The sequence below is a fragment of the Notamacropus eugenii genome, chromosome 3, assembly GCF_028372415.1.
Source record: "Notamacropus eugenii isolate mMacEug1 chromosome 3, mMacEug1.pri_v2, whole genome shotgun sequence".
Classification (NCBI taxonomy): Eukaryota; Metazoa; Chordata; class Mammalia; order Diprotodontia; family Macropodidae; genus Notamacropus; species Notamacropus eugenii.
The window spans coordinates 104,822,797-104,833,158 of NC_092874.1; the positions used below are offsets into that span (position 1 = coordinate 104,822,797).

Here is a 10,362-nt window from a genome sequence, read left to right on the forward strand (position 1 = left end):
TGAAGATCTGTTTAATAAGAATGCCTATATCAGATTGTATGCTGTCTTGGGGAGGGTAAGGGAAGGGAGGTGAAGAAAATTTAAAACTTATGAAAGTGAATGTTGATAATTAAAAAGGAATAAATGGATTCATTAAAAAAAGAAAAGAAAAAGGAGTGCCTTTTTTAGTTCCATTTTCTTTCTCTGAATATGAACCAAGATCTTCTCTATTCCCCTGGCAACTATATATTCTTGGGTTCCTTCTCTTTTGCTTACTCATATTTTTTGTTTTATTTTGTTTTAGCAGCTATTAGTGTGATTACTTCTAGTCCTGAGGTATGGGAATTAATGCCCCAAGCCTCAAGTCTTTCTTACTGTTATTTTCTGAAGTCTGTCCAGTGATTTAAACTTGGGCTCTCGTCTCCACTCCTAAGCCACAGCTAGAGCCCCAAATCACATTGTCACACAAGTGATTTTGCTCCCTGCAGTCCCTCAGGTGGATGCAAACTACACCTGTCCTCTCTATCCTGGAACTGAAACCAGGGACTCTATTCTCCTCCAAATGCCAACTGCTAGCAGGGTCCGTGTCTCTCTACACTCACCAGAAGTGTGCTAGCTCCTTCTCCCCAGAGCCTCAGTCCAAGAGTATCTGGTCAGCACAGCTGTACTTGGCATCCCTTGACAGTACAAGGTCCTTCAATCTTCTCCTGCTCAGCCATCAGACCCCTATACTGTCTGTGAGATGAAAGTTTCTAAGGTTGAGGCTGCCTCCCAACCCCAGGCTGCCTCCCAACCCAGGACTTATTGTTTGTTGATTCTGTAGAGTTGGCCTGGAGAAGTTGGCACTTCACTAAAGCAGAACCTCTGTCCCTGGAGGTCTGATCTTTCCAGGGATCTTCTTTGGTTATCTTACGAGAACAACTGCTTTACGCTGACTTTTGTTTATTTCCACTGCTATACAAGCTCTGTCTTTTTCTGTGGAGAAAATTTGGAGAGCCAAAAGTTTTCTGACCTACTCTACCATCTTCCCAGAATCCTTTCCCCATAATTTCTTAATAGAAAATGAACTGCTTTTGCATCAGCCTAATTTTAAAAAGATATCAATCATCATCTAAAATTTTTTAAAATAACTTTCAATAAAAAATTTTCCTAAAATTTCTAATAAATTAAATTGGGTTTGCAATCTATTGATATTTGTTTTTTGTCTCTGGCTAATGAATTGATAATGGATGAAGAAATTGTATTTGGACTACAAACATTCAAAATTGATTATCTTATAAATTTTTGACTAAATATAAAGATGAATTTTCATCACTAAGCAACAGAACTTATAAAATTATCCTACCATGTTCTGCTACATATTTGTGTGTGCAAACATTTTCAATTTATTCTTGTTATAATTCAAAATACAGAAATAAAATCCATGCAGAACTAGACTTAAAATTGTGTTTGGGTATTGAGTCAAATATCACAATTTTGTATTATGACAAACATTACAATTTGTTCAAATAAAGGAAATCCAAAATCCAAATCAAGTTGATATGTGATTGTAACATTATGCCAAACATCTTCCAAGTTGTCACTTACTTCATTTACAAGATGATTTTTATTCAACAAAATATAAAGTAATTCAATCCAATGTCTGGCAGATCATAGTAAGCATATGAAGTCTTACTGAATTACTTCTTTTAATTCTTAGAGAATATCCAACATGAAATCTTTTAACTGCTTTATAATCACAGTTTTATAATTCTACATTTAGTACCAAGTATATATTTTTAATTATATAGTATAAACTTTAATTTTGAGCTTTTGAGGACAAAAGTTGTTTGAGTTATTACAAGTAGTAATAATATTTATTATATTAGCTTGGGGATTCATAATACATTTGTTTGTGGTGGTGGTGGTGTTTAAAGAAGATCCACGGAAAATTGGAACCACTAATCTAGCGAAAAGAACCCTGATTTGAACTCAAAAGACCTGAATTCAAGTTACCTGTGTGACATTGGAATAATTTTATTTCTCTAGGTTTTATTTTCCTCCCATGTAAATGGCTTCTAAGCTCCCTTCAGCTCTAAAATCAAAGAAAATTCTATAAATTTTGCCCTCCCACTAAAAAACTGTTCCTTGAAATTTACTCACAATGGCTTCATCTAGTATCTGACATTGACTCTAGCAAACTGAGCTTCTTGAAGCCTGCCTTCCATAATTAACATTCCAACCAAGATTTCCTCACATTGACTTTTCAAATACCCTCTATCCTAGCTAGAGTAAAAGGCTTCAAAATAACATTTAAGAAGAAATTTTTACAGTTTCTTAAATAGTAAAATAAAGTGGTTTCAACACATTAGAAAGATCACAGAAGAAGCATCTGTGACATTCTTGAACATTTAGTTTTGGAAAGACAATCCAGAGGTGACCTTTCTGAGGGTCATTTGAAGAAAGTCACTGTGATAATTTCAAAAATAAAGAAAATGTCCTTTGAAATCTGCATGATTCTTTTCTTGTCTTAGAAGAGTAGGACACAGTGACAAAGGTAAAAGATGGCAGAAAGACAACCAGAATATTCCACCAGCACTTTCCAATGTCAGGAGAATGGAAGACCTCCAACATGCAGGCTGGAGACCCCTTACGGTGAACTCAAGAGAGGACAACAGTGGAACAGAATGGGCAGGAATAGACAGGAATCAATAAGGCCTCATTGGAAGTCAGACACTCCTAAATCCATGATGTCACAGATTCATTTGACTATCTGACTACAGGAATAAGGAATGGGAAAAATGTTTCATTTCTACCTGGACTTCAATAGGATGAAAACATTGAGGTCAAAGGTTGTGCTCCTCCAGTCCTCAGGACAGTATTTTCTTTGGTATAGGAGAGAGATGCATCTTTCAGATAGGAGATTATATCTTGTTGTTCCAGAAGGTTTTAAGCAGAAGAAGCTTCATGAATGCCCCTCCCAGCTGGGAGATGTCAAGGTTAAGGATGAAGGGATAAACAGGTGAGCACAGGTAAATCACAATTTGCCATGGCCAGTACCAAATACTCTCAAAAGCAGAAAAGACAGCAACATCAGTGGTCATAAACAAGAAGCAAAGAGCACAAAGGACTTGAAAGGAGACCAGAGACTTCAGAGCTCTGTATGAGCCTGAGTACTAGGATCCTAGGTACAGTGAGAAGTATGTTGCATTCTTCAGGAGTATCTCCACAGGGAAGTAATCAGAGGAACTATTGAGACTATATAGAACAAGGAATAGACAAAGTAATGAGTTTCAAAGGGAGAAAATGGTGGATTTCTAATTTCCCAGTGAAACGATATAAGATTATGTTCTCAGAGGATGTCCCCTCCAAGCATAACTGGTAGATAGCATTGTTCCCCACCAAAAGTAGCATGGAGACAATCAAAGAGATTAGTAAGGAGACTAGGAGTAACCAGGTACTTGTCCCTTTACTCTCCACTTCAACCAAAGGAAAATGGGATGAGTGAAATTTGCAATCTTCACACAGAAGAGGATGCTAAGCCAAGTGGCAAAGCAGAATGTGGCTGTATTCAGGAAATCCCAGTGAATCCCAAAGTACTGGCAGGCAGGCTCCTTGAAATATTGTAAGTGGTGAACAAAATAGTAAAAGTTGTGTATCACTCCAACCCATCGCAGGCAGAAGTGGGAGGCGCCCAAACTGATCAGGATCATGTCACAGGGAGATAGCTGGTGACATTGAGCCCACTCCCTTCCCAGTACCACAACAATGAAGCCATTAGCCGTGATTCCCAGGCTGACCAAGAGAACATAGAGAACCATGGTAAAGAGAGTGAACGGTCCCACCATTTCAGGCATTCCTACAATGAAATCTCTTGCTCAGATCTCTACTGGCCTCTGATTTATGGAGCTCCTATTTTGTTTGATGAGATGTGCAGGGAGAGTGCTCTACCTTTTCTTTCCAAGCCACAATATAATTAGAGAACCCTGTGATGTTGGAGAGGAAAGGTCCATGTAGTTTTTTGTGGATAAAAATCTCCACCAGCCTCATGTGATTTGCATTCCTCACCTGGATCAGTGAAAATAATTTCTTTGGGCTCCTGTCATGGAAATTGAGCATTTCTATCATACCATCATAGATCAAGAGCAGGAAGGGTCTTCAGGAATCATGTAGTCCCATCCTCAAATTTTGTGAGTGAAAAAATTGAAGACCAGTGACACAAGAACTTGCCCAAGGTCACACAGGTATTAAACATCAGAGGTGCAATTTGAACTCATGTCCTTTAATTTGTGAGCTAGTGTTTCTTTCACTGCACAAGGTTACCTCCCAACACTATTCCCTGAAAACATGACTATTCCTCCAGACAACCTGCCAACACTTGGAGTGTAGAGATTGTGATGCCCTGTCATTATAGGTAGGAGTAAGAAAAAGAATTGGGGGCTTAGTTTTTGGTAAGAAGGTTTGAGTGCCAGATGACGATTCTGGGAAGTCACTAAGGAGCCCCCTGGCTTTGAGAATCTAGATATTGTGCTTCCCTCTCTGCCTATATGAGCACTGAATCCCAAAAAAGCAGTATTCTTTGAAAACCATTATAAATCATTGGAAGATGATCAAGTTCCAAAGTTCCACTACGGCACTCACTACTCAACTGCAAGCTTTGTTCTTGCATGGTTGTTAAGAATGGAGCCTTTTACAATTTATTTCCTAAATCTGCAAGGTGGACAATTCTATCATCTATTTCAAGAGCAAGGCATAATAGTCAAGATATCAAAAAATTGATCCCTGAATTTTATTATCTTCCTGAGATGTTTGTCAATTTCAATAATTATAATCTTGAAGCGATGGATGATGGGACAATTGTGTCTGATGTTGAACTTCCTCCATAGGCTATGGGAATTTTGTTTCCATAGACAGATTGGACTTAGAGAGTGAATTTGTTTCCTACCAGCTTCACCAGTGGATCAATATCATTTTGGGCTATAAACAGCAAGGGCCAGAGGCAGTTTGAACCCTTAATGTATTCTATTACCTGATCTATGAGGGAGTTGTCAATCTGAGTTCAATAACAGATCCTATATTGTAAAAGGCTGTGGGAACTCAAATCCAAACTTTTGGACAAACTCCTTCCCAGCTGCTTTTAGAGTCACATCCTCCCAGAAGTTCTGCCATGCAGGTAAGTCCACTGATGTTCACAGATTGAGCTCAGCAGGATGTTATCATGGTCCTAAAGTTCCCATATGACTCCTCTGTCATTCCTGTAGCAGCTAACACCCAGCCTGTCTTGGCAATTCCTACTGTGATCATAGTCACTGCTAACAGGCTATTTGCTGTGAACAAGTGGAACAACCTTCCTGCTCATCAAGGTGCTGTATAGGACCAGTTATACCAGCTGCCAGTGGAAATTAATCCTCTCATAGTTAGCAAAACAGGAATGCACAGGAGGCAAATCACTGACCTTTTGGACCAGAGTATTCAGGTCCACTCCCAGTGCTTTGTCATCGCTTCTGATAACTGCTATATTCTTGTCTGTGGTCTCTGGGATAAGAGTTTCCAGGTCTGTTCTACAGACACAGGAAAACTGATAGAAGTGGTATGTGGACATTGGGATGTTGTCACTTTTCTTGCCCAATTTGAGTCATACATTGGAGGAAATTGTTACATCCTCTCTGAGTCTCGAGATGCAACACTCCTTCTCTGGTATTGGAATGGGAAAAACAATGGAAATGGAGATAACTCAGGCAGTGAAATGACCACTCTTGAGTTAGTTTCACCAGCCATGACTATGAGATCACTTGTGCTACAGTTTGTGCTGAACTTGGCCTAGTAATAAGTGGTTCTAAAGAAGGACCATGTCTCATGCATTCTATGAATGGAGACTTGTTAAGGACCCTGAAGGGTCCTGAAAACTGTGTGAAACCAAAACTCATACAGGCTTCAAGAGAGGGTCACTGTGTCATATACTATGAAAATGGCATCTTCTGTATATTCAGTGTGAATGGAAAACTACAGGCCACCATGGAAACAGACAATAATATCAGGGCAATCCAGCTAAGCTGAGACGGCCAGTATTTGCTCACAGTAGGAGATAATGGAGTTGTCATGGTGTGGCAGGTGTAGGACCTCAAACAACTTTTGCTTACCCAGGGTGTGATGCTGGAATTCGGCCGATGGCCTTGTCTTATGATCAAAGGTGCATCATGACTGGTATGGTGTCTGGGAGCACAGTGCTTTTCTACAATGACTTTAACTGATGGCATCATAAATACCAAACCTGATACTGAAAATGAAAATCAAACTGAATTAGGACTGGTGACAACTTCAGACATAGAAAACAATGTCCTGCCCTAGCATTGTTCTCTTCTAAATATTTATCCCACATGATTGTAACTTAAATTTGCTCAAACAGAAAAATATTTTTTAAAATTAATTGCTATTTTTGTAGACTTTGCTTGACTTTTTTGGGGGGAAGGGCAAAAAAAGCAGAAAACTGGCTGCTGGGTTCTCTAGTTACAAAATCTATATATTTAATCATAATTACAAATCTATTTTCACCCATTATAGAAAGAAAACTACAATAAAGTGAGTTAAGCCACTATTATAGACTATATTATGAAAAATGCATTTCCCCATTTAAAGCTTTATCCATAATCTTGAAAAATATGATTTTAACAATGGGGAAATGGGTTATAATGCTGGGGAATAGGGATTTTAAACTGTGCTATTGTACTAGACTTTGTGTTTTGTTATTTTCCAAATGATTGTATTTCTTATGGACTGAAATTTCTGGAATTTAAATAGCAATGTTTAAATTATGATCATTGTAATCTAAAACTTGCTGATGAATCATTTCCATTGATATTCAAGCATGATTCTAGACCTAGACAATGAGGTTTCGGGGGTGGCTTTTGAAAGCTTTGGTATTGCCATGTGATCAAGAGCAAGAAGTCAACTCTGACTAGGGTCATTGTTGGATATACAGCAGGTGTGGCCCACTTCCAATTTTAACCTGAAACCTTTTAGAGCACACCAAACTGGGAAGATGAAAACACCCAAAGGCTAGCAATCTCTCCTACTTTGAAATTAAAAGCAGGTACCAAAGCACATTTCTGCTATTCTGGCTGTGAAAGTACTGAGACTAATCCTGGGTCCAAGCCTCTTCCTCCCCCTGTGTAGAAGTTCCAGGTTAGCAATCTGCTTTTCTATCCCCCTCTCCCTATCTTTTAGAGCAGAAACCTCTCCCTAATGGTAGAGCACAGAGTGAGCGGCTCATGTGCTGCACTTGGCAACGCACTTTTTACTTTCTATTTGCATCCAGTTCAAATATGTCATTAAATTTCCTCTAAATCTCCTTAGGAAATGAACCATGATTTATACTAAGGAATAATAAGTTATTTTCTTGTTGCATAATTGTTTCTACATTTCTACTGGATTGCTGTGCAGAATTCTGTGAATATATTTGTGAAAAGGATTGTATCAGTTTGTAAGTCTGTATTGCATAAATAACTTCTTTATATGTGGTGATCTTTGAGTGGAAACTGACATTCCATATATATTTCTCTTACTACCTACTGGAGTAGGTCTCCTTTTTCTAAACATTCAACTATTTTCTAAAGCAAATATTTGGAATGAGAAAACAATTTGAGTGATGAATTGAATAAAATAGAATGTGTAATTGAAACAAAAGAAAAAGAAGAATTCTGTTTTTGTGACTATTTGGACAAAGTGTTCTTTCTCTTGATGAACATTCCTCCATGAGGGGACTTTACCTAATGATGAATAAACAGGGAAGAGATTACAAATGGTAAACCTGTCAATAATTTTAATTTTGAAAATGAACAAGGAATCCAAGTTGACCCAGAAAGAAGGATGGAAAGGGAATGCCCTAGAAAGGAGAGCAAGCTTCTAACAGGAACACAATTGGAGTTTGCCTGAGACCCTTCCAGAGAAAAACACGGAGAAGCAATCTCCAGTGATCTTGTGATCATGTCTGTGCCTGAAAGAATTCTAGCCTTCAACAGAGTAAGGTGCTCATGTCCCTTTCTCCCCCTTCCTTGCTAGTTTTCTCTCTTATTACTCCCCTTCTTTAACCTCAATTTCTATCCAAATCCTCTGGAGGATTGAAGCCAAGAACAGAACCAGCCATAACAACCAGCCAGTAAATTTACTTCAGAAAAACCAGAATGATAAATGTGTGAAAGGTATTTCAAATATTCCAGGTGTCAGAACTACCAAAAATCCTGGAGAATGAAGGAAGTAATAACATATTACTGAAAAGAGGCCTGAAGCCCATAAGAGTAATGACCAGAGAACAATTTGCATGAAAAATGCAGGGTGGGTGGGGTGTTAGTGGAATGCAAACTCAACATGAGTCAATAGAAGTGCCAGCCAAAAGAGCTAGTATGACCTGAAGGTGCATTAATAGCAATAAGATGTCCAGAATCAGGGAGATTTATAGTTCCCTTGTTCTCTGCCCTAGTCAGAGCACGTTTAAGTATAATGTTCAGTTTTAGTTGTTACATCCTAAGAAGAATGCTGAAAAGAGAAAGATTATCAGGATGGTGAAGAGACAGGAAACCATTCCTTTTGGATGTTAACTTAAGGAACTGGGTTTCTTTAACCTGGAAAAAAAAAAAACAGTGGGAGAGGAGGGAGGAATAATAGCAGTTCTTAAATACTTGAAGAAGAATTTGTTTGGTTTTAGTTGCCCACAAAGGGCAGAATTACAAGCAATGGACAGAAACTGAAAAAGGACAGATTTTGGTTTGATATAGAGAAAAATTTCCTAATAATTAAAGGTACCTCAAAATGAAATGGGCTGCCTTAGGAGGCCATGAGTTCTCAACAACTGAAGGTCTTAAAACACAGGCTTAAAACACATATCCCTACTCTTAGTGGCAATTTCCTACAGTCAAAAGGTTTATAAACTTAATTCTAGATCCATTTAATTAATTGTTGGTAGGGGAACATCCAAGGTTAAGTCTAAAATTAAGCTATTAGGCTTAGACCAACAACAATAAGTTAGGGTCCTTTAATTCTTAGTAATTCTGTGGAGACAATTAGGTCAAGGGCTTGTGAAGCTAGCATACATAGTCATTTGTGTCTCAGTTGGTTAGTGTTAAAATAAAATTCATTTGTGGTCTATATTGTAAATGCTTTAAAAGAAGTATCACCTGACCAAAAGTTGGAATTGTTTTATGTAATATGAACTGCGTTAAAAATGAAAATAAAAAAAAATTAAAAACACAGGCTAGAAGATCATTTCTCAGGTAGTGAAGTCTTCAGCATGGGACACTGCCAGTTTCAGAATGATTATCAATAGTAGTTGTTAGGGGACAGAGCAAAGATGGCAGAGTAGAAAGATGGACCTATTGTAGCTCTTCCCCCATAGCCCATAAAATACCCATAAAAAGTGACTCTAAACAAATTCTAGAGCAGCAAAAGCCACAAAATTACAGAGTGAAAGAGATTTCAAGCCCAAGACAGCCTGGAAGACTGATAGTAAAGGTCTATCGCACTGAGCTAGGAGTGGAGTGCAGCCCAGTCTTGGCCATGGAACAGACAGGAGTGGAGCAGGTTTCAGGGTGTGGAATCACAGGTAGCAGCTGTGGTTCCCAGATTTCTCAACCCACAAATGCCAAAGACAGCTTCAAAGATCAGTGAGAAAGCTCTTTCACCTGGGTGAGAAGGGAGCAGGGTCCAGCCCTAGCCCCAGCAGCCACTGTGGCAGCAGCATCTATTTTTTGAGTCCTCCACCTAAAGACCCTGGGGGAATTGAGCAGCTGATCTGGGTCTCAGTTCTGAGTAGTGAGGAGGAGCACTTGCATGGGGGAGCTGGTGGAGGCTCTGGAGAGGGAATCCTACTAGCAGATCCTGGGCAGAAAAGCTTGTGGTTGCTCGTAGACCAGAGCATAGACCAAGAGAAGAATAAACTCCTCTCCCTTGATTGTGCCACTTTGGAGGATCTGATAACTTACAAGTCCCTAGAATATACCCTCCACTTGACAAAGGACTCAAAAGTCAAGTCACTGACTGGGAAAATGCCCAAAAAAGGGGAAAAATAAGAGTATAGAAAGTTACTTTCTTGGTGGAAAGGTATTTTCTTCCATCCTTTTGGATGAGGAAGAATAAAACATACAGTCAGAGGAAGACATCAAAGTCAAGGTTTCTATATCCAAATCCTCCACACAAAAAAAAAAAATCTAATGGTCTCAGGCCAGGGAAGAGCTCAAAAAGGATTTTGAAAATCAAGTAAGAGAGAGGGAGGAAAAACTGGGAAGAGAAATGAGAGCAATGCAAGAAAATCATGAAAAAAGAGTCAACAGCTTGCTAAAGGAGAACCAAAAAATGCTGAAGAAAATAACACCTTTAAAAATAGACTAACCTAAATGGCAAATGAGGTTCAAA

General features: G+C 38.7%; 2 pseudogenes; one reads left to right on the forward strand and one right to left on the reverse strand.

Moving 5' to 3' along the window:
- Nucleotides 1-2,819: 2,819 nt before the first annotated feature.
- Nucleotides 2,820-3,806, reverse strand: LOC140531226 (taste receptor type 2 member 41-like; annotated as a pseudogene).
- Nucleotides 3,807-3,949: 143 nt separating this feature from the next.
- Nucleotides 3,950-6,233, forward strand: LOC140531859 (lipopolysaccharide-responsive and beige-like anchor protein pseudogene; annotated as a pseudogene).
- The last annotated feature ends 4,129 nt before the right edge of the window (nucleotides 6,234-10,362 follow it).